Raw genomic sequence first — 11,574 nt, 5'->3', positions numbered from 1 at the left:
TTAGTATGATCATAAGTGGGTTAGGAAGGAGTATTAAACGAAAATATATTAAAGATATGATCAACAAGGAACAGGCAGACATGATTTGTTTACAAGAGACTAAATGCTCCGAGTTTAGTAAGGAGTTGGGTTACCTTCTGTGGGACTCTAATGATATTGGGTGGATTGAGGTTGGTGGTAGTAATAATGCAGGAGGGATCATAACTATGTGGAGAAATAGCCAGTTTCAGTTGGTCAACTCTAGTAGAGGAAACAATTTTATTGCTGTTGAAGGAGAATGGAAGGGTGGTGGAGGGGTTCAGGTTTTCATAGTTAATGTCTACAATCCAAGCTTATTGAGGGAAAAGAAGGTTCTTTGGGAGGAGATCAATGAGATCAGACGGCTTCAGAATAACAGAGTGTGGTGTGTTATTGGAGACTTTAATTCTGTTAGAAGACAGAATGAAAGAAGGAGTTTGTTCTCGGCGTCTGACTATTCCAGAGAAATCAGAGGGTTTAATGACTTTATTGAAAAGTCGGAGTTCGTGGATGTACCTATGGTAGGTAGAAAGTTTACTTGGTACAAGCGGAATGGGTCAGTCAAAAGTAGAATTGACAGGGTCTTGGTGTCTAGGGAATGGTTGGATGTGTGGCCGAAATGTAAACAATTCATTTTAAGCAGAACTGTTTCGGATCATTGCGCCTTACTGTTTAAGGACTCGAAAGTGGATTGGGGTCCGAAACCGTTTAGGAGTTTGGATGCGTGGCAGGAGGATAGCAGGTTTAAAGATTTTGTTAGGAGCAAGTGGCATAGTTACGAGTTGCAGGGGGAAGCATGTTTATCTTTAAAGAAAAACTGAAAAAGTTGAAAGCTTATTTAAGAATTTGGAATAAGGAGGTTTTTGGCTATGTGAAACTCGAAGGGGTTAAAATGCTTAAGAAAGTACAAGAGTTGGATGCAAGAGATGATGAAAGTGATCTCGATGAGCAAGGAAGGGAGGATAGACGGGTGACGCTGGTAGAATATAATTAGTTCCTCTTTAAGCAAGAAGCTATATTGAAGCAGAAAACTCGACATCAGTGGTTGCAACATGGGGATCTTAATACAAGCTTTTTTCATTCGGTTATTAAGTGGAGGAGGGCGAGAAATGGCTTAAATGGTGTGTTCGTGGACGACCTATGGTTTGGCAATAAAGAGGTAGTGAAGGATAAGGTCAGGAATTTTTTTAAATCACGGTTTGATAGAGTTGAAGGGGTTTCTGTCAGATTGGATAATGCTGCTTTCAGTTCAGTTTCTGGGGAGGAAAATAGAATGTTGGTCGAAGCTTTCTTTGAAGAAGAAGTTAAGTTTACGGTTTGGAGCTGTGAAAGCTCGAAGAGTCCCGGCCCTAATGGCTTTAACTTTGGCTTTTTAAAGTTCTGTTGGGAGATTTTAAAAGAGGATGTTATGAAGGCAGTGAATGAGTTTGCATATAGAGGAAGTTGGCCTAGGGGGTCAAATGCATCTTTCATTTGTTTGGTTCCCAAGATAGATAATCCGCAACAGCTAAGCGATTTCAGACATATTTCTTTGGTAGGTTGTTTATACAAAATTGTTTCAAAGGTGTTGTCTCTTCGGTTGAAGAAGGTGATGAGTAAGCTAATTGATTCCAGACAATCTGCTTTCCTAGAAGGAAGGGGATTATTGGATAGTGTCCTTGTGGCAAATGAGGTTTTAGAGGAGGTGAAGCGGAGGAATAAGAGGTGTGTTTACTTTAAAGTCGATTACAAAAAGGCCTATGACTCTGTAAGCTGGGAGTTTCTTTATTACATACTTGGAAGGTTAGGCTTCTGCGGAAGATGGATTAGATGGATTAAATCCTGCTTGGAATCTTCCTCTGTGTCAATGCTTATAAATGGGAGTCCTACCTCAGAATTCTGCCCGAAGAGGGGTTTACATCAAGGCGACCCTCTTGCGCCTTTCTTGTTTCTTATTGTGGGGGAAGGGTTGGCAGGTGTTGTAAGGAAAGCTGTAGAGAAGAATTTAGTGGAAAGTTTGGAGGTTGGGGTAAAAAAGGTAAAGGTAAACATGCTTCAGTATGCGGATGATACTATGTTTTTATGTGAAGCGAATATTAAAAAAGTGCGTAATTTGAAAGTCATTTTGCACTGTTTCGAATTAGCCTCTGGTTTGAAGGTTAATTTCTCAAAGAGCAGAATTGGAGGGGTGGGGGTTGACCACACTGAGATTCAGCAGTATGCGGCAATTCTTAATTGCGAAGTGATGAAAACCCCTTTCAAATATTTGGGGTTGCTTGTGGGGGGAGTCACGGAAGAGTTTCGTTTTGGGACGGTGTGTTGGAAAGAGTTAAGAGTAGGTTGGGTAGATGGAAAGGTAGATTTCTCTCACTGGCCGGGAGAGTGTGTCTTATTAAGTCGGTTCTTTTTGCTATTCCGTTGTTCTATTTATCCATGTATAAGATGCCTGCTGCTGTGTTAAAGGAGATTGAAAAAGTTCAGAGAAGGTTTTTGTGGGGTTGGGGATCAGAAGGAAGGAAAGTAGCGTGGATTTCGTGGAAAAAGGCTTGCAAGCCTAGAGAAGCCGGTGGTCTTGGGATTTTGAATTTGAGATTTTTCAATACGGCCCTGTTGGGAAAGTGGATCTGGCGTTTGGAGACTGAGAAGGGTGGTCTGTGGAAGGAAATCCTTGAGTCTAAATACGGAGGTTGGAGAAAATTGCAAGAATAAAGGAGTAATGCTAAGGAATCCAGCTGGTGGAGAGACTTGAAGGGGGTTTGGGGGATGGAGGAATGGGGTAGAACTTTTGACAGTTGTTGCGAGTGGAGAGTGGGAGACGGGAATGATGTCTTGTTCTGGAAAGACGTTTGGGTGGGCAATGAAGATCTGAAAAGTAAGTTCCCAAGACTGTTTTCTTTGTGTATTAATAAAGAAAGTAGTGTAGAGTCTTGTGGGGAGTGGGTTAACGATAGTTGGGAGTGGAAGCTAGTTTGGAGGAGAGGTTTGTTTGATTGGAAAATTGGTCAGGAAGTCCAGTTGTTACAAGAAGTGCTTGGAAAGACTCCTGTCTCGAATTTTGAAGATAGTCGTGTTTGGAAGGTTGGTAAGGATACTGGTTTCTCGGTTAAATCTGCATATGCTCTTTTCAGAGGCCCCTCTGAGGGGAAGAGTATGTTTGTCTCCCTCTGGAAGACTACTGCTTTACGCTCAGCCCAGGTTACTGCTTGGAGGGTGTTGATTGATTCAATTGCAACGAAGGTCAATCTGGAAAAGCGTGGGGTTTTGGTTGATACCAATCTTTGTAGTTTTTGCAGGGCGGCAGTGGGGTCAACAAAACACATATTTTTTTAATGCAGGATTGCTTGGCGAATCTGGAATCAGTGTTATGCTTGGATGGGGATAGCGTCGGTTGATCATGTGGACCCAGGTTCTCACTTCTTACATTTTAATCTGATTAATGCTCCTATCCAGGTTAATGTTGTTTGGAGTAGTTTTTGGATTGCTATAGTTAGTGAAATTTGGAAACACAGGAATAAACATATTTTCCAAGGTGGAGTGATCGACCTTTCGGAAGTGTTCACCTTGGCACAATTAAGGGCTTGGTCTTGGATAACTTCAAAATCTGTTTCTACTAGCTTTTCTTACTCTGAATGGCTTATATGTTTTCAATTAAGTGAGCTTTTGTAAAGTTTGCTCCTTTAGTTAGGTTGTTTGTAGTCCTAAGTTAGTGAGGATTAGGTTGTTTGGAAGAAGTGTGGGGATTTATTATGTTATGGTTTGTATATGGGTTAGGTCACCCCTTAAGTGGTTCATATTATTTATTTTTTCTTGCTGATAAAAAAAAAAGTTTGGGTTGTGTTGAGCAAGAGGATTTTGTATCAGAGACTTAAAAAGAACAACTGGGAGGTGGATGAGTTAATGCTTTTAGCCATGTCAAGCATGTGGACCAACAGTGGGGTCTTGGAGAAGGAAACAAGTGTGTTGTCACGGATAAAAGCATTGAAGATGCAGCAGTTTCAATGGATGTAAGGTATGGTTAGTATCTTGAAGTTTCATATGGACTAATCCATAGTTCTACCACTATAAGGGAAGCTTGGATTGCTTTTGAATTTAACTGTGATGTTTGGACAACCTTGGATAAAGGCAATGTATTGTGTATGAGGCACCATTTCTCTTCTGCAGATATGTTCAGGCCACCATTTAACTGCATATTTATGCAGCAACAATCTATACAGTTGATGCAGAATTACTTCTGCAATCACTCAGCTATGTGCTGACTCAAATTTGTGTGCTTTTTTTTTTTTTTTTTTTTGAGAATATTGTTTTATGTAATATGGTTTTGATGCTTTATGTATAAAGCTTAGAACACTCACAAATATCTCCTTTAATTTATTTTTCAATGTCTGCGGATAAAAAATAAAATTAAATATTTTTTTAAAAATTATAAAATTTATTTTTACTTAAAGTAATTTTTATTATTAATAAAATATTATAAATTAGTTTTTAAATGGATAGTTAATTAGTTATCGATATGAATTTTCAAATTTTAAGGGAAAACAATCTTGGACTAAATTACTTTGACTAATAAAGAAATGATTTTGAATTTCACAATAAATTACTCAATGAGAGATGAAAATGATCTATTTAAATTATTAGCAAATAATGAGAGATGAAAATGATCAACATTACATCTTTGGAGTAGCATATCCAGTACTTTATGAATCATATTATTGATATTATCTATAATTAGATTATTGACATATTTAAAGAACCATAATAATATAAAAACTTGAATGTACAAACAATGAATAACAATTTTATGTATTTTTTTTAAGCGCGAGTAATTGTGTATACTACATTTATAGTGAGAGTTGAAAATGATCTACATTGCATCTTTGAGTAGTATTTATCAACTCCTTTATAAATCATATTATTGATCAAATCCATTTATTGACATATTTAAAGAATCAACAAAACAGTGTAAAAACATAAAGGATATTACAAATTTAACCATCAACGACAATATGTATAATCACAATTGATTGCGTAATAAATTATGAGAAATAATATTATCGAAAGACCTAAGAATTCTTATTAATTAAAACGATAAATATACATAATAAAGTTTAAAGAGGAGAACTAGGTCTAGATATTATGATAATTCAAAATCAGAAGAATTTAACTCTTCCAGGCTTAAGTAAAAATAAAAATAATAAATTGAGGAAATTTCATTAATTTACCTCCAAACAAATTAAAGAATTCTTATTGATATTTTTTAGTTTTAGCTATAATTCACCACAAAAGTTGATAATTCACTCAAGTATGAATATCCATTCCCAAAATTTTATTCTTGTGCAGACTAAACCTGGTGGCTTTAGTAGCAGTACTAAAAAGGGTTTAGGGTTTAGAGGCATTTTCTACTCCATTCATGGTAGTAAATTGTCGAAATCACATATGAAATCATTGTCTTCTATATAAGATTTATTCAGATAATCTTTCATGTTCAGTTCAAATTGACTTTCAAAGGTCTGACTTTGGGAAGCATTGTTGTGTGGTTCAGAATAAGGATTCAGAAAACCATCTGATGCCACCATTGGTTGGATCTGTGGCCCAAATGAAGAAACTCCATTTGTTGCTCCTGTACTTCCATCCACCATGAACGAACACCGTCTGTTGCTTCTGTTCTTCCTCAAAGGCCCCAGTTCCAAGTTCCCACCTCGTAACTTTGTTCTAAAATTAGATGGCTCATCTGGGAGACTTAGACAGTGTTCCAACTCAAGATTATTGGGACCATCAAGCCTACGAAAGTTAGCTCTCTTAGTCAGAAACTGGTTGTTGTTGCTGCTGCTGCCAAGGTTCTCAATGAAAAGTGCATTCACTTGGCTCTGTGTCTGAAGTGACTCTTGCAGTGTTGCACTCTCATTTCCAAACACTTCTCCATGGTTGCAACTTGAATTGCCACCATTTTCAGCACCACCACTAGGTCTAACAAGAATAAGGGTCACTTGAAGTGAGATTGGACTTTTGCCAGCCATTACAAAAGAATTATTTGTTCAGTTTTCTGAGATGTATTGATCTGGTGGATTACTTTTCATTACCAAAACTTGAGAAAACAAAATGTTTTTTATTTTTGTTTTCAACAGCGCCATTGATGGTATTAGAAATCTTATAAATCCATAAAATAAGTAAAAACTGAAGATTAGATAGAAAATTTTATAAAATGATGATAATTGACTGATAAAATATATATGTAATTAAATCAACCAGTTAAAAGAGACAAATAAATAGGAATGGAAACCTGTAGCCGCAATAGTAAGGGCACTCGCCCTCAGTACAGCCCTTGTTCGTCCTGAAATTTGTGAAGTTTTTCATATTATCATCACTTTCTTTATCTTAATTCTACAAGAAAAAAAAAAGACTTTGTCTCAGTTATGAACTCATACCAATGGTTGAACATTTTTGAAGAATTATTTGCCCTCTGCCACGCTCAGCAAAAAAATACAAAGGAGCAATAACCGATCTCACGTTAAAAGCAAAACTTGGATTGTCACAGTTGAATGAAACTCTTGCCTCGGATGTGTTAGGGTATTGTAAGCATAATATATATAGTAGGGTTTTAATCATCTGATGTTATAAGGAAACTGCATAAATCTCATACATTCAATTTATTTTTTTATTAAATTAGTAAATTTAAAATTTAGTTTTATTAATATATTCATGGTTAGATTAGGTAAGTACTGTATGCAATTTTTCTTGAAAATTTATAGAATTTGCATAGTTAGCATGTCAATGATTATAACTCAAAGTTTTAACTCCACACAGAAGAATATACTAGAATAGTTCAATCCTTCTTCTGTCATATCCTTCTCCTAATTTTGTCATTTATAAATAAAAATATGACTTTTCTATATTTTCAAGATATTAAATATCATCTTATTTGAGCCAGTTTAGTAATAAGAACATGAAATGAATTAAACATATTTAAAAACAGTTTATGCATTATAAGTTTTAAAGAATTTAGATGAGAATTGTTTTTAGAATTAAATCCATAAGTTAATTTATATTTTTTAAAAACTTTCTTTCTCTCTTTCTTTTATAATAGAGAAAATTATCTAAACAACATTATATAATTACTTTCTTTCTACTTAATATAAAGAAACGATTACAGTTTACTGAGGTAACTTTTAACATCTGAATAACTCAAAAAAAAAATATTAACTCAACGTTGAATTACAATTTTATATTATTATAACTATTTATATTAGATTTTATTAAAACTTAATGAAGAAATAAAATTTATATAAATAAACTATAAAATCGTTTTTATTAATACAAGCTTTTGTGTATATAATTTATGCCGAAGAAACTTTCGATCTAAAAGTAGGATTTAAAAAAAAAATAACTAAAATAAAACCTATGGATATATAATGTTGTAATTAATAATTACAATGACGTTATTTGATAATTTTTCATATACTTTTAAGAAAAAAAAGTGAAAAATAAAATAAAATTATTTTTTTTATTTTAAATTATGAAAAAGTTAAACTCATTTTTTAATAAAAAACTTATAAAGAAACGTGTTCCAACAATCCTTGTTATATATAATTATACTTTAAGGCTTTTAAATATAATAATAAATATGTCACTTTACTAAAGTTATCTCATTATCCTAATAAATATATTAATTTTTTCTATTATAAATACAAATATTAATGTAATTTATTTTCATAACTTCAAATAAAATTAATAATTTATTGAAAACTGAAAACATCACCTCTGTCAATTCAAAAAGAAATTAAAGACTAAAACTGTAAACGTTTTGGGACAAAAGTAGGAATATATATATAATAAATATTATATTTAATTTTATATATTACATTGAATATAATAGTATTAAATGTAAAATTATATTATTTAATATGATATTTATTATATATTAAATGTAATATAGATATATATATATATATTAAATATATGAGTTATATTAAAGTTACTGAAAAAATTTATAATAATTATTTAATAAAACGGTTACTATTGCAAAATTTATATCTTCAAATATGTATTTAAATTATTATTTCAAATCATTATTTAAGAAAGTAAATTAACAAATAAATGAATAAATTGTTTTCTTCTTTCATATCATTTTATTGTATTCTTCTTTTTAGGTTTATTTTGTGTATTGTGTCCGCCTTGTAAATGGTTTTTTATATCAAGTTAACTTTTGTATCACGCTTATTTTGTGTAGAATGTTTGGCTTGTTGGCAGGGTGGCAATGTGGGTTTTCCCTATTTGTATAATCTGTTCCGTATTTGGGATGTAAAATGTGGATTGGGCTGAAGAGTGTGAGTTCATTTTAGGCAATTGCTTCCTACACCATATCACTGCTCATAATTACAGAAGAAAACAGAAGAAAAGACAAAAATATCCTTAAAAGTACATATAAAATAACATTTCAGACTTTTTTTTCGAAACACAATAATTTCTTTTGAATAAATTTTTTCAGAATGTATTATTTTCAATTCTGAATTTTTTATCCAGAATGGGATTTTGATTTTTTTTTCCGGATTTTTATATTCGGAGCACAATAATCTCTTCTTGATCTACTTTTCCAAAATGCATTATTTTCAATTTCGAATTTTCATTTCTAGAATAAAGGGTATTTTTGGAATTTTTGAAATTGTGTTAGGTGCAGGTTCAAAAGTGTTGGGTGCAGGAAGCAATTGCCTTCATTTTATTGACCCTCTACATAAGAAATGACATGTGGGCATGCAGGTCAGGTCAGGTCAACCCGCATAAGAAAAATATTTTTTTTAAATTAAAATTTCATTAATTATAAAAGAATTTATTTCTACTACTAAAAAATTAAAATTTTATCTCTATTTCAATTCATTCAATTAAGATAATATATATATATATATATATATATAAATTCAAGTATAACGGTGGTTAAAAGATGATTAAAAATAATTAAAGTTTTGATTTGCATCTATTTTTTCTATATATGTATGTAAATGTTTAAGAATATCTTATCAAGTTTTGCTACAAAAATATTTTAATGGAGATGACTAATTTTTTAACCATCCTATTAAAATCTCCTCTTTATATTATTTTTTTATTAATAAATTTTAAATATAAAACTTTAGTTAAAACTAAATTCACTGTCATTCTTCATACTAACTCTATGGCTCAACTAAAGGCCTAATCCTGAGTAACCTTTAAAGTCCCTTTTGCTTGTTTTTCTTTTTTTGTATGGTGTCTGTATCCCCTAATTTGTATGTATTTGATTATAGTGACAAACTTATGAGAGGAGGAAATGTTTGTTTCTGTGCGATTTTGTATATGAGTTAGATCATCCTTAAAGTAGTTTTTATTTATATTATTTTTTATTGCTGATAAAAAAAATTAACTCCTTTAAATGATTAAAATAAAACATCCTTTTTTTAGTATAATAAAAATTCATTTTTTTAAAATAAAATGAAATAAATGTCACACTGCAATAATAGATGAATGGCATATAATTTTTTTTTACAAAAAAAATAATAATTACTTTTTATTTATGCAGGGCCAACAACCCGTCTCGTCTCGCTATTAAGCCTCATGGACTATAGGTTATGCAGGGCGGGACTAAACGGGTAAGCAAACTAGATTAATGAATTTGTCTCACGCTTTTTAATAATGGACTACGAACCGACATGCATGACTTGCTCTACAAGTCATCATTACTTGTTAATGATTTTTTTATATTAAGTTAGCTTCTGCAGCTTATATACATCTCCCAAAGTCTTAATTTTTTCCTATCAATAACAAAAATAACCAACACAATAAGTTGTATATTCAAAAGTCATCATTGTCCAAATTTGAATGTGAAACATCAATCTCTCCAAAACATAAATATAATTGGTTATCAAAATCTATGTAGTTGACTGTGAAATCTTTTAAACAGCTTTTAAAATATATTTATCATATTCTTAAACCTATTTTCACAATACTTTTATACGATATCCTCTATTATTTTATTACATGTGTTTCGCTCTATAAATATATATAAAATGCAATGAAGAATCCATAATAACATTTCCTTTCATAACATATTTTTCACTTTAATTATGTCAATTTTATATTTATTTTTTTCACATTTCAATCCATTTAAAATAGGACAAAGGATTATTTTGATTCTGAAAGTGTAACTGAACGTTAATTTAATGTTATAAGAATGAAAATTATCATTTACTTATTGAATGGGTAAAAAGTGTGTCATTAAATTTTGTTCGACATATTTTAAGGACTAATTTAAAATTAAATTTCTTTTTTTAAAGATTAATTTGAAATTAAATTGTAAATTTTAGGTATTAATTTGTATTATTTTTGCATATTTAGAGATTAAATAAGATTATTCTTATTATTTTTATAGATTAAATTGCCATCTTTTTATATACTTTGGAACCAAATTGATATTTGACTCTTAGGTATTTAAATGTGTTCAGTTTTCTAACAACATTAACATAACAAAAGTGGTCATAATTTAACCACATTAATGTAATCTCAAACAATTTATTAGAAATATGGTTTATTTTTTTTTTTTACTGAATTAATATACATTCTCTTCACACGATGAAATATTCTATAAATATCAAAATGATATTTATATTTATAATTCATATAATTAATCTCTTCGATATATATATAACACATTCTTTATTTCTGTAAAGTTGCTAGAGCTATTCTGTAAAGTTACTAGCTCTATAAAAAAAAAACAAAAAAAACTAGCTCTAGCAGTAAAAAAATCCGTACTACGGATCTTATGTACCCCCAATTCATTGCTGAAAACATGTAAAAATCACATTCGAAATCCATCTCTTCAATATAAGATCTGTTGATATAATGTCTGATGTCCAAATCAGTTTGACATTTGATGGGATTTGGAAAACCATGACTTGCACAGCAGCTTCAACATTAAGAACACAAATTTTGGTTAAAGGTTCTTGTTCCTAGTATCTTCTTCCAAAACGTGATCACCAATCGGGAAATGTATACACTTTTGTTACGAGTAGAACAAAAATTGTAACAAATAATCACAATTCACTTATTTCTATTTAAGAATGTAGGATTTGATTCTAATTTCACTCAATTAAACTTATTTGCATGACAATCTACAACATTTCTAAGTCAAGATTAAAGTAAGAACTTTGAGGTGGAAACTCACGATCTTATTGTTGTTGACAAGGTTATGATTAAAGAAGTGGTTGTTATTGTGTTGCACTCTCATTTGGAAAAGGTACATTTTGTGTTTGTTTTGTTTCTATATTTGTTGTTTTTTTTATGTTTGGGCCTCTTTTGGGCCAACTCATTATACTTAAGCATCTTGGTTTGATAAATTCTTTCTTCACCTTCATATTTACATTCTTCTGTATTTTTACATTTTTCTTCTTCCACTCCTACAATTTTTTAAATACCAAAATTACTCTTAATAGTTTTAGATGATTCCAAGAATAAGAGTTCTGTTAGCAAAAGAAACACTGTATCTTCAAGAAATTGAACATATAACGTTGGCAAGTCTCACATCAATTTAGGGGACCTGATATTAATCCATGTTTAAAA

The sequence above is a fragment of the Phaseolus vulgaris genome, chromosome 1 (genome assembly GCF_000499845.2).
Source record: "Phaseolus vulgaris cultivar G19833 chromosome 1, P. vulgaris v2.0, whole genome shotgun sequence".
NCBI classification, from domain to species: Eukaryota; Viridiplantae; Streptophyta; class Magnoliopsida; order Fabales; family Fabaceae; genus Phaseolus; species Phaseolus vulgaris.
Note: the sequence above shows the minus strand (reverse complement) of the source record.